The 19,114-nt window shown below is 35.1% G+C and overlaps 1 protein-coding gene across 3 annotated transcripts in view; it reads right to left on the bottom strand.

The window, feature by feature from the left end:
• The window catches only part of PPP1R12A (protein phosphatase 1 regulatory subunit 12A), a 160,345-nt gene that overhangs the window by 106,867 nt on the left and 34,364 nt on the right, over window positions 1–19,114 (bottom strand). The window lies entirely within an intron of this gene.

A 19,114-nucleotide genomic window follows, 5' to 3' on the forward strand; every position in this document is an offset into this window, starting at 1 on the left:
GCAGTTAAGTGTCCAACTCTTGGTTTTGGCTCAGGTTATGATCTCAGTTTGTGAGATGAAGCCCTACCTCAGGCTCTGTGATGACAGAGTGGATTCGTGGATTCTTGGGATTCTCTTTCTTTCCTCCTAAATAAATAAACTTTTAAAAAGCTATTTTTAAATAGCTTATGAATGTTCTTAAAGTAGATAAAATATAAGTCTTATTAAATCTTGACTCCTGAATACACATTTTTAAAGAACTCTTTGGAACAAATAGGAAGCATGCATAAAACGTTTCTTTCACGTATAATGACTGCCCTGAGGAAAAGCACTTGTGCAACTAAGGTGCAAGTTGAACTAGCCACTTTTTCCATGGAATACAACTTTTAGTTAAATGAGAAACTATACTTAGTCTAACTTGGATTTGTCATACATTTTCTTAAAAATGAACAAATCTGTCAAGAAAAACAAGTGTTTGTTGTCAATGATAAATTGAACCCTTTAAGAGCAAATGAATCAGTTATTTGAACTCTAAAATGTTATTTATATAACATAGGTACAGTACTGCTATTTTAAAATGTATTAACAAATCCTAAAATCCTCAGTGTTAACCTCTAGTATCAACAAATAGTAATATATTCACACTACAGAAACAAAAGCTCTTTCAATAACTAAAAAATTTTTTAAAAATATTTATTTATTTTTGCAAGACACAGAGATAGAATATTAGTGGGGCAGGGGGAGAGACAGAGAGAGAGACAGAGAGAGACAGAGAGAGAGAGAGAGAGAGAATCTGAAGCAGTCTCCAGTCTCTGAGTTGTCAGCACAGCCTGATGTGGGGCTTGAACCTGAGGACTGCAAGATCATGACCTGAGCCAAAGTGGGACACTTAACCAACTGAGCCACCCAGGTGCCCCTCAATAATTTTTAAGAGTATAAAGCAGTCTTGAGAAAACGAAGTTTGAGAACTATAGCCTACAGTAAGTAGGAAGGAACTTTTACCATGTTTAGTTTGTGCCAGTTAAGTATGACTGGTACTTTATTTTATTGATGTATATACATTGTCCTCACAAAAACCACCATGAGAACAAGAATTTTGCTTTATCTGCAACACCTTATACAGTTCTTAACATGTGGCAGGGGCTAAATAAACAGATGAATGATGAGAAAGCTAAGATTCAGAGACTAAGTAGCTTGAATAAGCAGACAGGTGCGAGATGATAGAGCTAGCACTCTTAACAGTTGTTAAGATTCTTTAAAAATACAGTCTTTTTCCACACTTAACACTGCTTTCCACAGATATTCATAGTTTATCAGCATATTTCTCGCCTATTATAATCTAGCAACAGGATATCATAAGTTCTAGGAACTTAAGCAGTGTTTGCTCTATGAATGAAACCAATTTTTCTTTACCCATCACAGAAACAAAAGAAACACTTTTATTTATTTTTTAAAATTTATTTATTTTGAGAGAGAGAGAACAAGCAGGGAAGGGGCATAGAGAGGGGACAGAGGACCTAAAGCAGGCTCTGTGCTGACAGCAGAGTCTCATGTGTAGGGCTCAAACTCACCAACCATGAGATTGTGACCTGAGCCAAAGTCAGATGCTTAACCAACTGAGCCACCCAGGTGCCCTCCCAAAACACTTCTAAGCAGCACTTTCTCAGGGGAAAAAAATGACACAGTTGTTGTCAAGAAAAGCAATATGGACAAAGTACGTAGTGGAAAGCACCAACAAGGAATCATAGCTTTTGGTTCTAGGCTCTAGCTTTGATGATGCCACAAATTTTGTAGTGATAGACAAGTATTTTAATCTTGAGGTTTTAGTATCTTTATTTTTCAAGTGGACAGAAGTAGCTAGTAGGCTATATATCTCTCGAATTCCCTAACATGTTTGAGATTCTTTTTAAAAAAATGTTTATTTACTTATTTTGAGAGAGAGAGAATGTGTGCAAACAGGGGAGGGGTGGAGAGAGAATCTCAAGCAGGCAGAATGTTATCAGCATAAAGCATGATGCAGGGCTTGATCCCATTGACTGTGAGCTGTGAGATCATGACTTGAGCCAAAATCAAGAGTTGGAGGCTTAACCAACTGAGCCAGCCTAGTGCCCCAAGATCATATGTATCTGTGATTCTTCCCCTTGGAACAAGTGAAAGAAATCTGATGGCAAGATTTCATAGTGCCCAGAACAGTGCCTTACACATAGCAGATATTAAATGAGTATATGTAAGTAACATTCATATGGACTTCTAGTATATACTGTTTGGGGGAAAAATCTGTTTTTCAAGAAACTAGGGTTAAAGTAAGGGCTGGAGAGATCTGAGAACCACAGCTATCTAATAACAGAAGAGACACCCAAATTCTATTATATTAGAAAATAGTCTATAAAACAGTATTCGAGACAGCTAATGACCCACAGTAGCTTGAATTAATATTAGATTTATGGGATTAATCATTAAATTTTCTTGAGACAAGACATTGATTTTTTTTAATGTTCATTTTGAGGGAGAGAAAGGATGGATGGGGAGGGAGGGGCAGAGACAGAGGAAAGAGAGACAGAATCCTAAGCAGGCTCCATACTATCAGTGCAGAACCCAATGCAGGTCTCCATCCCTCAAACCATGAGATCATGACTGAGCTGAAATCAAGAGTTGGACGCTAGGTGCCCCAAGAAAATATACTGATTTAATTTTACTACTCTTTTCATTCAGCCTGCTTTAATTTCTCCAGACTCCAAAACAGTATTCTAACTTTTATCATTGATATAAAAACATAAAGCTCTTTTTTAAAAATATTTTTATTTATTTCTAGGAGACAGCGACAGCGTGAGCAGGGGAGGGTCAGAGAGAGAGGGAGATACAGAATCTGAAATAGGCTCCAGGCTCTGAGCTAGCTGTCAGCACAGAGCCCAACGTGGGGCTCGAACCCACGAATCCGCGAGATCATGACCTAAGCAAAAGTCGGACACTTAACCGACTAAGCCACCCAGGCGTCCCAATAAAGCTCTTATTTGATAAATGCATTGATAAATCTGATTGATTTTGGCTCAGGTCATGATCCCAGGGTTGTGAGACTGAGCGTGGAGCCTGCTTAAGATTCTTCACGCCCCCCCCCCCGTTCATGCTCACTCACCCGCTCTCTCTCTCTCTCTCAAATAAAGTTTTTTAAAAAGATTTTATTCTTAAGTAATCTCTACACCCAACAAGAGGCTCCAACTCATGACCCAGAGATCAAGAGGTGCATGCTCCACTAAGCAAGCCAGCTTGCACCCCAAGATTTGATTCTTAAAAGAAAAATGCTAAACCTACTGTATTATAACATGGAGAAACAACCAAACTGTTGGCTAAAGTGTAAAATTCATACAACGACTTTAGAAAACCATTTGACAATATCAACTAAAGTATAAAAGTACAATAGAATTGATAAATAAATAAATGGGGTGGAGCATATGTGTGTGATGAGATTCTGTTCCTAGGGTCCTATACATCAATGAGAAAAGAACATCAAACAAAAAGAAACACCGCTACCTTCAACAACAGATGATCTTCACAGACATAGATGAGTGAAAAAAGGCAGACAGAAAGGATACATATTGCAGGTTTCTAGGCAAAACTAATCTCTGGTGCTAAAGTTCAGAATAATGGCTAAATAATGGAGAAATGATGAGAGGAGCATGAGGGTGCTTTCTGGAAGACTGGAAATATCCCCTATCTGATTTCTACTTAGACATATTAATATGTAAAATTTATCGATATGAATACTTAAAAGCTGTGTACTTTAATGTAAATTATACCTCAAATTAAAAAGAAAAAAAAAATACCAGGCTACCATTTTTTAAAAGCCTATACCTTTAAAAGCATATTACCTCCAATATAAGACACTTTACTTATCTTTCTCTAAATTCTACATGTTAATAGGTCTTCCTTTAATTTCTATTCCCTGGTCCCTGAAATTCCACAATTAAATGGAATCCCTCTTTTAATTGATAACCTTTAAATATTATTAACACCCTCACCCCAGGATTCTCACATACTGTGTTTTGGGCTAAATATCCCTAATTCCTTTAGCTACTCTTCGTATCAAATATACTAAAAAGTATATACTAAAGTATCATATATACCGAAAAGTATATATGCCAAAGCCCTAGAAATATAGGGAAGTGGAAGGATCACACTGCAATATAGTAGGCTTGTCCATAAATAACAACAATCATATTAGGGCATAACAGCAGTGGAGAGACAAGTACTAAAATATCATTGGGAAATAAAGATAACTTCTCATGACTAAGATGGTCCACATAGGTCTCATTAATACGTATATGTCTGAGGGGCACCCAGTTGGCTCAGCATGTAGAGCATGCAACTCTAGATCTGGGGTCAGGAGTTTGAGCCCCACATTGTGGACAGAGTTTACTTAAAAAAAAAAAAAGAAATAAAAGGTATACATTTGGGCAACATTTTCAAGATTACATAGAAGTTGTTCAGCTACCAATTCAACAAGAAGGAACTTCACTGTGCAAATGCACAGTGATTTTTAAAATGCATGGAATGAACTAAGTTAAGTCATCCAGAGATTAATATAGAGTATTGCTAAGTTATAAAACAGGATAAGGCTATGTGCTAAAAGGTCTTTTCCAGGTCTGAATATAATGCATAGGGAACAGGATTTGATACCAGAGATGGTTTTCAATCCACTTTCTACTCCCACACATAAAGGGAACGGACTACAACACTCCCATCAGTAATAATGGTTCAATTCAGCAATATAGAGAAAAGTAGAAGAAAATGTTTTATAATTTTAAGTAGATAATGTTTGAAAAGAGCTATTAAGAGTTTTTAAGCAGAGGAGTGACATCATCAGAACAGTATTTTAGAAAGATGATTGAAAGCAATATGAAAAAAGAAGAGCCTGAACTGAGGCTTAGCAGTGATACAGACTGATCTATAATGAGAAACTTAAGAGAAAATATGCAAGGCTTATTTGGGCGAGGGGTAGAGAGAAGCCATTCATGAAAATAAATACTACAGATTCAAGAAGCAGGTTGAGGAAAAAAAAAGGATTCCATAGCTTTGGATACGTCGAATTTATAGGTGTCTATATACCTATCTAACCATGCATATCCAGTGGCCAACTGGATATGTGGACCTAGAGCTTTTAAAATAAGATGTGAGATGAAAACATCAATTTGGGAATTATCTGCATAAGGTAATAATACAACAGAGTTTAAAATCACTCAGGGAGAGAATGCAGAAAAGTGATTATGAAAATAGTAAGAGAAGTGTTAAGATTAAATTATTACCCGTATATTCAACTTGGAAGACAAAGTCTTTTGTTCACTAAGTTAAAGAGAAAGTTCTCAAGAAGCTTACCACTAGTACAGAAGATAAATAAGCAAATAAATGACTCTATTTAGAGGAATGTGATATAGTTACAGGGCTGTACACTACTTATGGGAACTCAGAAAAGGATTACTAGGAAGGAATAGTGATAGTCCGGGAATATTTCCTGGAGGAGGCTCTACATCAGAGCTTAACATGTATGAACAAGTGACAAGCACTTCACGGTGTATGAAGATGCAAAGTCACATAATAGTGAGAATGAAGGTATATAGGATCTAGAATAAAGTTTATTTCATCTTATGAGTAAATCTTGTTATTGAAAAGATTTTCAAGACAAATGGTTAATTTTTAAAGCTTCTCTAAGACGGCAATCCCCTCACTTCCCACAGCTCTTTGAAAAAAATGAACCTATGGGTACAACTGATTCCCCATAAATGAAATATTGCTGATTCTGATTTAAAATATTTAAGTCTGTATAACGTAAGAATTACCAATAAGCATACCTAAAGCAGTTAATGCTAAATCTGCTTTTTCCTTTGCTTATAAATGTATTAAGTTTTTTCAATGTTTTAATATAAATTAAATGCTCAAAACAGTCACAAAATATACATTATATACGAATCTCGAGATTGTGATGCAAGTTGTTCAGTGTTCTCCTGAACATTTATAAAGCATACACAAGAAACTGGTGAAGTAAACCCATAAAATACTGTTGCTAAGAGCATTAAAAGCTGACACATACAACACATCAAGAGACACATGACTTGCTGACTTTAAACATCTGACTAAATATGGTCAGTCTATTAAGCCATATATACAGGAAGAAACCTCAAACATACCTCTAAAATATTATCTAACACAATGTATCTTAACTTTTGGTGAAAACATATCCAAAGTAATTGCCAAAAATAAATGCCTGTGTGAAGGCACTTTAGTCATTTATTCCAGTTCAGGCAGCTTTGTTAACTTGAGCTGTAAACTAATTCAACAAACTAGTTCAAAAGTACATAAAACATCTGTTTTTATTGAAAAGGAGACCTAGTTATTTTTCTCAGCAAGTTAGCTCAAGGACAAGCTTTGTTTCCCACACATTTTAAGAAAAAAGTTGAAAAGTCTAACAACAAAGAGATGGATAAAGGGACTATACAACATTGGTTGAAAGCTGACAAAATCCATGGCTTAAAGACAGACTTTGGGTGGGGTATGTATAGTTTGAAAAGTCATTAAATTTCATTCCTAGAGATATAAAAAATATGTTTAGCAACTATGTAATTCAACTGAGTAAAATCACAATTACAAAATTGTGCATCTGAAACAAATTCCAACACTGTAATATTCTTTTTCATGGAAGTGGTTTTGTTCAAAGTACATACTCTATAGTCAAAACTGTCCAGGATTAATCCAGTTCTGCCACTTACTACTCAGGTGTTGCTGGATAAATTACTTAACATGTGTTAGGTAACTGTGCGCCACAGTTTCCTCTGGAAAATGAGGATAGTAACATTACCCACCTCAAAAGTTTACTATGATAGGTAAATGAGTTAATACAGAAAGCACTAGTACCTGTCAAATAGTAAGTACTTTTATATTTATGGATACATAATCCACAAGCTAAATCACCCCCATTTAAAATTTTCTTTGTTTATATTCTTATCTATAACTTATTTTTCATCCCTCTGTAAATTATAAAGCAAGGTCAAATGGTAGAGACTTGTTAAATATTCCTTTAGTGCTAGTAAAAGTCCCACCTACAATTATTTCTAAGAGGATGATTAAGTTATAAAAGATGTACAAAGGATATCTTAGGGATTTTAAGCTTCCTTAAAACTTTTATATATAAAAGTTTTTAAAATTAATTTCTTTTAATGTTTATTTTTGAGAGAGAAAGAGAATAAGCGGAGGAAAGACAGAAAACAAGGAGACACAGAATCAGAAGCAGGCTAGAACTCATGAACCATGAGATGATGACCTGACCCAAAGCTGGCCACTTAACCAACTGAGCCATCCCAGTATCCCTAAAAGTTTTATATAAGCTCATTCACACAAATTATATACAACTCAGAGAAAAAATTTCATTGTATAAACATCATTAGCATATGGAAACCAACTTGACAATAAACTATTTGTAAAAAAAAAAAAAAAAAGAAAAAGAAAATTCACAACATTAAAAAAAAGTCATTAGCGAACTTAACTGAAAATGTAATTATAGTCAATTAGTGAAATGTTTACAATGTGTGCCTAGTCATTAGTAACACAATTAACAGACAAATCAATTTGAATATGGAAGTTCTCTAAATCAACTTCCATTTCTTTGACACAATTCTTTACCTTACCAAGGAAAACTGTGCAACTGCTGGGAACAGAAGTTTGTAGATATAACAGAAAATAGAGTGACAGAGAGGTCAGATGAGAATGCTTAAAGAACTGAACTGGAGATAATCCAAGCAAGTTTTTGTCTATCTTAAGGAAAACTGAATTTGGACTATCAAAAGATGAATTATGGATGTGGTTTATGCAAGAAAAACAACGAGGGGCGCCCGAAGTGGCTCAGTCAGTTAAGTCTGACTTTGGCTCAGGTCATGATCTCACGGTTCAGGAGTTTGAGCCTCATGTTGGGCTCTGTGCTGACAGCTCAGCCTGGAGCCTGCTTCAGATTCTGTGCCTTCCTCTCTCTGGCCCTCCTCCACAAGCGCTGAGTTTCTCTTTCTCTGTCTCTCTCAAAAATAAACAAAATTTAAAAAAAAATGAAGAACTCTATGCAGTATTCCCATACTGAATAATAAAAAAATAAAAACCTTGGTCTTCCATTAAGATTGGCAAATAAATAAGCATATATAATTATAGGAGGTCATCGAATATATTTAGTTATGAAAACAAATAAATTTAGCACTCCATTTAAGTTTAAAATATTTTTGCCTTTCTACTCTTATCATACAAGCAGGTAGGAAATCTAGATGTAAAAATAAAAACCTGTCTTCATAATAAATCATATATTCAAATGATAAAATGATTGGCATAATAAATTTAAAACACAGATTATACCCAATGCTGGGCCATGGGAAATTCTTCACTTGGATTAAGTAAAATTCAGGTTTATGTACATACAGTATTCTAGAGAGAAAAAAGGAAACACATACCTGACAAGGAGAAGATCCAATATGTATTTGTGGATTGAATAAATCAGACATGGCAAACAGACTATTAAAAAAATCTGAAAAAAACTTCGAGACTAAAAAAAGTTTTCAGCGGAAAAGTAATCTAAGTACTGCTTCAACATTCATACTTCACCCAACAAGTACTATGTATTTGAAAGACAACACTATAAACTAGAAAATATAAATATTCAAAGACAAATATATCCTTTATCTTCTCCTATTACATAGCTCTGTGTATTTTCCTTTACTGATAAAGATATAAAGTAGTAAGTGAAACCTAGATCTTTAGAGGCTCACATTTTTATTTGGGGACTCAGTAGGGGAAGATCATTTCTTCTAGAATTTAGAATCCTTAGAGATCTAAAAAGAACTGAACTTGAGGATCATTCTCTCACTAATAATTTTTATTATTTTGGTGAATACAAGAAACAGCACTAAAGAGTATATTCTCTTTGTCTCCTGTGCCTGGCATATAGGAAATATGAATAAAAACAAAGTGCTAACTTTTTTTGTTGTTGTTGTTGTTTTTGTTTTATTTCCAGGAGAGAGAGAGAGAGAGAGAGAGAGAGAGAGAGAGAGAGAAAGCGTGAGCAGGGGAGGGTCAGAGAGAGAAGGAGTCACAGACTCTGAAACAGGCTCCAGGCTCTGAGCTGGCAGTCAGCACAGAGCACAATACGGGACCCGAACCCACGAACCACGAGATCATGACCTAAGCAAAAGTCGGACACTTAACCGACTAAGCCACCCAGGTGCCCCACAAAGTGCTAACTTCTTAACAAGTAGGCATTTATGGTCTAGTGTGTGCATGTGTACATAAAACTCTAAAACTCTACTAAGTACTGTGAGACTTGCTGCCTTTATTTTTTTCATGTATTCAAGTCTTTTCTTCTAATTAGATGACAGTCCCTTAAGAATAGAAAATACCTTATATACCCCACAATACCTAACAGAGCTACCCAACAAATTTTTGTTACTGAGTAATGATCTTGTACTATTCTCAGGATGCTTATAATCTAGGAAAATAAGTTAAGCAGATAAAACAACAGAAAAATAATACGCAATTTTAAAAGAAATATAGCATTAATCAAGAAAAAAAGCATGGCAGGAGAGAGGAGTTAAAAAAACTTTTTGGAGAAAAAAATCTTTTGCCAGGTTTCATTACTGTCTGAGCTCTAGAGATAGAAGGTAGCCACACGCTGCTGTTTTCCTTACTACATTCTTTTCCCCAAAGTGATAAACACAACTGACCTAGAGGGGGTTTAATCAATGTATACATTAACAAAATAATTTAGTTTCAGGAGAAGAAATAACATCTTCTACTATTTCTATTAAATTTAAAAAAAACTAGGTTACAAAAATATATAGAATACCACTCTTGCCACTGATATGCCTAGTAAAGAGTCCAGAAGAATATATGTCAAAATGTTAATTAAAAGAAGTCAAAGTCATAGAGTTATTTCCCAAGAAATATCTCTACAGTGAGGGCATAAAATCCGTATGGCTTTCCAAAACAAAACAAAAAATTTTACATAGTTGTTAGCTGTTTGTTGACAAATTTTTTCAGTATCCAGCAAAATATGTGGCTGATAAAGAGCAGATTCTTCATTAACTCAGAAAGTATTAATATATTGAGTGTCCACCTCAGCCAGACAGTATGCTAGCTGCTAGAAATACCCTGGTGAAGGACATAGACCAGATTTCTGTACCCATAGAGCTTAGGGTCCAGCAGGCAAGACAAATGACTAAACAAATCGCAAAAAGAGGTATGATAAATGCTATAAACTTAACTAGAGTACTTATACTGAATTTGGGAGAAAGAGAAGAAATCAGAATCTCTGAGGGTGGTGCATAGGAATTTCCACTTTAAAGAAATTCCCCATCTAATTTGTAAAAACAGACTAGACTGAGAACCTCTGATATCCATGGTAACTGAAACTAGAGAATAACCACAAGGAGCATGTATAAAATGTGATCAGAAAAGCCTATGTCAAACCAGGAGGACCATGAGTATTTAAGAAAGGGGAGACAAAATAAAAGGGGGGAAATAAATATAGAAGTATGAAAAAATCCAGATGGAGAAAGTAGTATGGAAGAAAACACAACATGACAAACCAAATGGCCCACATTTTGGTGCCACTTAATAACACAGTGAATAAAACATGAAATCAAACATAAAATGATAGACCCTATTTAACAATAAAATGTGTCCAATTATAAGAACAATATATATTCAGAAATCAAGACAGGATGATCAAACAACTCATTAGTAAATAAAAAAGAATCTAAATATAAATTCTAACAAAGTAAAAATATTAATATAGCTAACAAAATGAGATGAGGGGAGAGAAGACAAAAATGGATGAGTGCTGACATCCTAATCTAGAAAATAGTCCAATGTTTCTAAAATTGTAATGTGGTCTTTAAAAAAAAAAAACATCCTATGTCAGTGTGTTCATAGACTATTAATCTGAAAGAAACATTTAAGGAGGTACTCCCTCTAGTTGTACAGAAAATTTAATCTAAAATGTAACCAATACTTCAGTCTTCACTTGTTTTCTTTGGTAAATTAAAGGAAAACTAAATTTAACAATTTTTAATTAAAACAGTATATGTAATATGTACCCTTTTTAATAAAAGTATGTCAAATGGTCTGCATGGTGAGATCCTAAAATAATGTCCCCTAAATGATGGATAGTTATGAATAATCAATACCCACCGGGAAATTATTCTTATTTTTTTTAGCATATAACACAGTGGCTCGCTGAAAATTAAAGAGCCAAATCCTGCCTGCAACTCTAATTAGAGTTGCAGTCTAATTAGAAATAAATATACATGGGGGCGCCTGGGTGGCTTAGTCGGTTAAGTGTCCGACTTTCGCTTAGGTCATGATCTCACGGTTCGTGGGTTCGAGCCCCGCGTCGGGCTCTGTGCCTGGAGCCGGTTTCAGAGTCTATGACTCCCTCTCTCTCTGACCCTCCCCTGCTCATGCTGTCTCTCTCTCTCTCTCTGTCTCTCCTAAAAATAAAAATAAAAATATTAAAATAAAATATTTTAGAAATAAACATACATGGGTAAAATTACAAAACAATATAACCTCTCTAATCTCAAATTCTACTCTGTATTTCAGTATACTTGGATTATTTCATAAAAGTAGACCTTTTATGAAACCTCAAAAATGTTAAATTTTAAAAATGACTGATAGATAGACAGACATAAACTCAAATTGAGGAAAGGGGAGAGGTTTGGGAAGATTTGTGGAAGAACTCATTTTTAGTAGTGCCTCTGTATATAACAATGATGTGGGAGAAACTGCAGGGAAAAACAGACTAAGCCTTGAAACTATATCCCTGCCTCCTTTTCAAAAGGAAAAAGCAAAGACATGTCTGACAGGCTGAGAACCTGGTATATCTGCTATATTCAGATATGCTTTGGCAAAAAGTATCAAAGTTAAGAATATATAATTCTGGGTCCAAGGAAAGAAAAAACAATCCTATTTGTTTATTTAAATTTTTTTAAATGTTTATTCAGTTTTTGAGAGACAGAGAGCAAGTGTGGGAGGGGCAGAGAGAGAGGGAGATACAGAATCTAAAATAGTCTCCAGGCTCTGAGCTGTCAGTCCAGAGCCCAAGGCAGGGCTCAAACCCACGAACCATGAGATCATGACCTGAGCTAAAGTCCAATCTTAACTGACTGAACCACCCAGGTGCCCCCTATTTGGTTATTTTAATGAACTATTATTTTCCATTTTAGACTACCAAGCTATTCTGTATTACTGGGACCACTGATGAAGGAGTTAAGGAGTTACTATTTCCAAATCACAAAATAAGATGGGCACCAAACATTCAAATGGAGAGCAGAGGGTGAAAAACAAAAACTACTGAGCAAAGATATAATTGATTTTCAAGTACTTTGTTCAACACTAAAAGAAATAAACAGTTACTAATAAGCAAAGTAGTAAGCATAGTAAAAAGGAAGCAATGGTCATTTACTAATATAAATTGAGGGATGTAAAATGTCATAAACATTATTTTATTTTAGCTTGCTGCTGTGCTAGGTAGCCTCTAAGACGGCAATGATCTCTGCCTCATGGCGATCACACCCTTGTGTAAATTCCTCGCCTTGAGCGATGGCTGGACTTGCTTCCAATAAACTGAACAGGGCTAAAGTGACGAGATGTCACAGATGTACTCTCTCTTTCCCTCTCTTGGATCACTCACAACCTGGGAGAACTCAAATGCCTTCTCAAGAGGCAATCCTGCTGAGAAGCCCATGTGGCAAGCAAACAAAGTCAGTCAATAACCACATGAGTAGGTTCTGAAATGGATCCCTACTTACCCAGCCCCCAGCCCAGTTAAACCTTCAGATAAGACTGGTCCCAGGTAACTGCCTGAGGGCAATCTCATGTGAGATCTTGAGGCAGAAGAACCTAGATAAGCCACATCCAAATTCCTGAACCACAGAAAAAAATGAGATAATACAGGCTTATTATTTTAAGTTTAGATGTAATTTGTTATATAGCAATAAACAACAGCTACATTACTAGATTTTGGATGAAAGTAGAAGGCATTTATATACATTTTCATTACTTCAGCTTGTGTGTATCCAAACATGTTCCCTTCTCTACTTAATCTCTAATTTGTCTTTTCTCATATATTTCAACTCCTCGTAAATGCCATCATTGGTCCTTTAGGCTAGGAGTTAAAAATTAACTAGGCCTATGTAGTTATCAAGACCTATTTCTCTAGTTCCACAAATTCAAAGCTCTAATCACACTGGACCACCCTTCATTTCTTGAATATGTCAGAACAATCTGAAATTATACCTTTAGAATAAGTAAATAACAATCTCCTGGTAATGTGCCAGTGAGTACATGTTTGATTAGTAAAAAGGTATAAGTAAAATAACCTTCTAACTAAGCAGAGCTATTCTAGTGAATTTTTTAAAAAACCCTATTATTCCTTTATAACATTTACTTTTGAGGAAGAAGGGCATATGAACGACAAAAAGAAAAAAAATCACCTTTTATACATTCCTTTACCCGGAGAGGAAGGGATATGTATGATTTTCTAATGCATAATTTATTTAAATAATTTTCCTCAAAATGTCAGAAAAAGAGGCTAATACTTTTACATTTACATATAATAAAAGTTTTTATACTCCTTTAAATATAGATCTCCATCTAGTCAAGAGAAAATAATAAGGCATAAATAAGAATATCTAAATTTTCAGTCTGCCTCCTGAAACAACTGTTAGTATAGAGCCCTTCTTAAAGCAAATTGTCACAAAAACTGACTGCTATATTTCCCAAATTGTTTCTGTGAAACTACTGAATTGAAAAAGTTAATAAATGGTTTCTGACAAAAATGTTCTTGAGAATTATAAAAATTCAGGAAATACTGGATTAAAAGATTTCTTCAGTACAGAACATATCAAAAAGTCCCTTTTCGGGGCGCCTGGGTGGCTCAGTCGGTTAACTGTCCAACTTCGGCTCAGGTCATGATCTCACGGTTCGTGGGTTCGAGCCCCGCGTCGGGCTCTGTGCTGACAGCTAGCTTAGAGCCTGGAGCCTGCTTCCGATTCTGTGTCTCCCTCTCTCTCTGGCCCTCCCCTGCTCACGGTGCCTTTCTCTTTCTCAGAAATAAATAAAATATTAAAAAAAATTTTTTAATAAAAAATAAATAAAAAGTCCCTTTCCCCACCAAACTCCATTTTTATCACCAAAATCTATTTTTAAGTCTAAGCTGAGGTATTCAGTCTGAGACTACTATCCCAAACAGACACAATCTCTATGTAATATAATGAGTATGCCCCTGCACTGTAACTTCCAAGTCTCTCTCAGATACAAGTAATAGTGAATTAGTAATCTCATAATTTTATAGTATTTTTCAACTTTGGGGGGAAAACTCTATATGCAGATTTTACATACCAATAACTACATGGAACTAAGAAACTTCTGAAAGATCTTTTTACTATTTATCTATACTAGACATTCTACGATTAACATGGCTGACTCAATACATTACACATGAGATTTTCATCTTTGGGGATGATTCTCTAGTTATCTAAAAGACTTTTGACACATAGGTATCTTTGCCAGAAAGACAGGCTTTTGTTGATGTAAACATGACAATAAAGAGTCTTTAAATTTTTTTTTAATGTTTTATTTATTTCCTTGAGAGATAGAGACAGATAGCGTGAGCAGGAGAGGGTCAGAGAGAAAGGGAGACACAGAATCAGAAACAGGCTCCAGGCTCTGAGCCTGAATCCACGGATCATGACCTGAGCCGAAGTCGGACGCTCAACCGACTGAGCCACCCAGGCGCCCCAATAAAGAGTCTTTAGATAAAACCGACTGCTAAAAATTCTATGGAAGCATATTCTCAGGCTTTATCACCAAGAAAGCTGGTTGATGGGAAGAGGGGTTTGAGTCCAGTTGCCAAGAAAAAGTAACCTGATAATGAAATTTCATTTCTTTCTGATCATAAGACTTAAGTAAGGTAGTTTGGGACATTATAACTTCTCTGGAAGATAAAGGGTACCCCTGAGTAATAGCTGAGGCATTGCTGGATCCTATAGATTGCTCCTCAATTTAGTCTTCTTTTATTTCTTAGGCTTTTCCCCAGCCTATGTTAACGTAACTAGAGTTAAATCACTGTCTCCATTTTCTGTAACACTGTAAACATATCTGTCCTAACACACTTAATACACTGTGTTACAATTACCTTTTCATATATACTATCTTTACGTTTAATTTCTCTCCTTCCCCCACTACACTAAAAGCTCTCAAAGCCAAGGATTTCATTAGGTATTCATAACACAATATCTAGAATACATCAGATAGTAATCAAATATTAAATGGAGGGATCTACAAATAGGATTTAGCTTCACTGTTAAGACTCAGAAACAGGTTGCTGATTCTTTGTTACCTACAGTTAAATGTAACAGAGAAATTAATTTTTCCATATCATATCTGACTTACTACAGGAAGATGGAGAGGTTGCAAAACATTTTGAAATTTCCATTGTTTAGGGGAATAAATACCATTTTGTACATGAAAAATGTGTAACTGATACTATGAATTTTAATATTTATAAAGTATTAAACCATCTTGGAGTTAACTGTTGAGTGAGAGATATTCATAATATGATCACTCAGAAAAATCACATTCTTCAAAGCAAAAATGAGGATAAGACCTAATTAAGATCACACCAGTGTAGAAATAAGTTACTGTTTTAACAGTCCTTTTGTTGGCTATCACCAATGTTCTGGAAGATTCACATCTTTTTCACCTGTGTCCCCTAATCAGCTAGCCGAAGTTCCAAGGAATAAAAGACTCCACACAAAAAATTTCACTTTTACTTCCCTAATCCCTGTCATTAATGAAACCTACACTTTCCAACTGCACTATATGCAGATCCTCTCCTCTCCCTTGTAGTGAGATAAAATAAACCAGAACTGTTTTTAAGTTTCCTAAAAAACAAAAATCCTCAAAAAACAACAACAAAAAAAACAGACACGAAAATTATATAACCAATAATAGCATGTAATGTTTTGTTAAAATAACATTAGCATTCTAGCATGAAACTACTGCCACAAAAGGAATTCCTTCCACTAGTAAGACAGACTCCCAATGCACATAAGGTTCTTAGTAATTTAGCTACTGTGGAAATAAAAGCAGCCAAGGACAGTACTGAAGACAAAGTGAAAGTCAGCTAGTTGTGTTTTTTTTTTCCTTCTTTCTTTTTTTGGAGTGGTGCCTTGCAATTCACTGAAAGTCTAAAAGCTAAGTCTTGACCATATAAGGCTTTGGGATTCCCATGGATAGAAATGCCTAGGCAACAGTCAAATCTAATAACCCTAAAATACATGAAACTTAGGTACTAAGCTAACATGAGAGAGCTTTGAATTTTTTTCCAGTTTCACTTAAATATATTCTCGCAGATAATCCTAAGAGTGTTCCTATAAAACATTATGATCAAATTCAAAAGTGAAAATATAAAGAGTATATAATAAATTATTGAAATTTCCGTAAAAATATTTTTGATGGAAATCTTTCTATAAAGTCTGTCACACATTCCTTTATCATTTTAACAAACATAAAAATTCTAATTTTACTTTTCTCCATCAACCCATTATGACACCAACTATTAAGAACTGATGTTACACAACTATGTCCTTATAGCCAATAGTTTATGCAGCCATAAGGATACCTAAAATGTTTTTTGGGAATCATGTTTCCTTTTAATAGATTTTCTACCTTCTATCTTGCTTTTATCTACCACCCTTTTAAAACTATCTGATAGCTTCCTATCTTTATTTTAATTTGTAGTTAATTTGTCAAACATTAAAAAAAAAATTAAGCCTAAGTAAGAACACATAGAAACTCTGTGAGAACTTCTGAGTAAAATAAAAATACTTGTGCTTAAGTGTGTGGATTCTGCAATGTCTATTTCAGTTCTAGGAGTAATGCTTATTTTCCAGTTTTTTTTTTATGTTATAAAGTTTTCAGTATGAAACAAAATGTATTATGGAAATGATAACCTATAAAATGTAGAAGGTTGACCTATAACTAAATGACATCAAAACTGACAACTACCAAAAAAATAAATAAACAAATAAATGTTATTGGCAATCTTTTTTCTGCATGGATGTGATTAAGAACAACCAGGTGTTACAACTAGTGTTGATCATTTCAGAGCTCCTGGAAAAGACAGTGGTGACCCTAAGAAAATGTGAAAGATCCTGAGATAACAGTTCACTTTTATATTTATATTATACTTACAACTTTGGACACTCATGGTCTTTAGAATAATAAAATGTACTGATGACGTCCTTTATGATTTAATTTTCAAGAATCCAACAACAACAAAAAAAGGAAAAGTAGAAGGGTGCCTGGATGGCTCAGTTGGTTAGGCATCCAACTATAGGTTTTGGCTCAGGTCATGATCTCAGTTTTGTGACATTGCGCCCCATGAAGGGCTCTGTGCTGACAACATGGAGGCTGCTTGGGGATTCTCTCTCTCCTCCTTTCTTTTATCCCTCCCCCACTTGTGCTCATTCACGTGCTCTAAATAAATAAATGGAAAAGTAGTTCATTTTATAGAACTCAGCAGTATGTAAAACTCAGTAGAATACTAATATCAGATACAAACGGAAGTATTTTCTGATACAGCTATTTTATGTTAGTAACAGAACAGATTATATAACTAAGGCACAGAGACGCCAAAACTCTTATTTGGTCCCAATAATAAACTTCCTCTTCCAGAAAACATCTTTCAGAAGACCAAAACCAGTTTGGGGACTTTAATACCGCTCACCAGCACTGCTACACTATTCAGATCTTTTCCCAAACTGAGTTATCTATCATTCATTAGGTATAATATGTTTGGCACACAAAGGAAGCTCACTGGATACGGATTATGAAATACATGGTTATTTGGGGATCCAAACAGGAAATAGGATGATCTTTATTTAATACGGCAATTTCTAGGATCTCAGAAGACAAAAATAGTGTGGGGAGGAGTTGGCATCTAAAAGAAACTTAATCTATGTCTTTTAAGGTTAAGAAATGGTGAAGGCTAAAACAAGTTCCCTAAAAGGGGGAAACAGCACTTGGTATTTATGAAGGATCACAAAGTACAAGAAAGGATGGTAGGTGAGAACTAACTAGAAATGAGAGGGAGACTGTAACTGGTCTCATAAAACAAGCTAAGGAGACTAAATTTACTATTTATAACAGTATTTGTCAAAAATGAGTAACATAAGGGGATCCCTCTAGAAGGAAAACTCCCCTAAAATTGACTTAAATTATTCTTATTATGCTATTTATAAATAACTATGAACACAAGCCTAGGCCTTTATACATGCTGTAGTAAATACATAAAACAAAACAATTTATAAATTTCCTCACCACTTTTTTCTTTAGTTTATAAAGAGGGCTGTGATGTTATCTGATAGTGGCCCCCACTCACTGCAAACATGACATTTTCATTAAATCCATTTAGGTTATTCCTCATTTGTCTATGACTGTTAAATCTGTTGCATTTGGCACCAAAACCAACATAAATGCAAGTGAACACAACGAAAACTACAAAGCAGTATTCAGTGGCAAGACAGTCGTTCATCTGTCTGTCCACCCATCCACCTAGCTACTTGCGTTCAAATATTTTAGATTATCTTCACAATGGAAATTCAAGAATTAAAATACTCTTGTTGAGACAGAGATTAAGAGAAAAAGAGGTTTAAGAATGCCTCAAATTTCTGGTTGACAGGATGAGGTGCAGGATGACGCCATCACTTCCAAATGTCACCCTTAAGATCTCAGAAGGATGAAATTCCCAGAGAAAAGCACAGTACCCCACCCACTATCTTTCTCTCTCTTTTGACCGATTTTCTTTTTGGGGGGTCCTCAGTGTGAATTCTTGAGTCTTGACCCATTTTAATTCTTTCCAGTCCACTGTTCACAGGCTTTACTTGCCTATTTTCTACTTTAACTATCCACTCACCACCCCAGAAACCCTTTTAACTCCTGCCAGTCTCCAGGGCTGAACAATACCATCCACTTGCTTTCGTTGTCCTAGTGCAGATACCATTGAGCAATGCTAGGAAAACATAAAATCATGTTGTTTGGTCCCCTGTAA

The sequence above is a fragment of the Hyaena hyaena genome, unplaced genomic scaffold, assembly GCF_003009895.1.
Source record: "Hyaena hyaena isolate Hyena2069 unplaced genomic scaffold, ASM300989v1 scaffold_99, whole genome shotgun sequence".
In the NCBI taxonomy this organism is placed as follows: domain Eukaryota; kingdom Metazoa; phylum Chordata; class Mammalia; order Carnivora; family Hyaenidae; genus Hyaena; species Hyaena hyaena.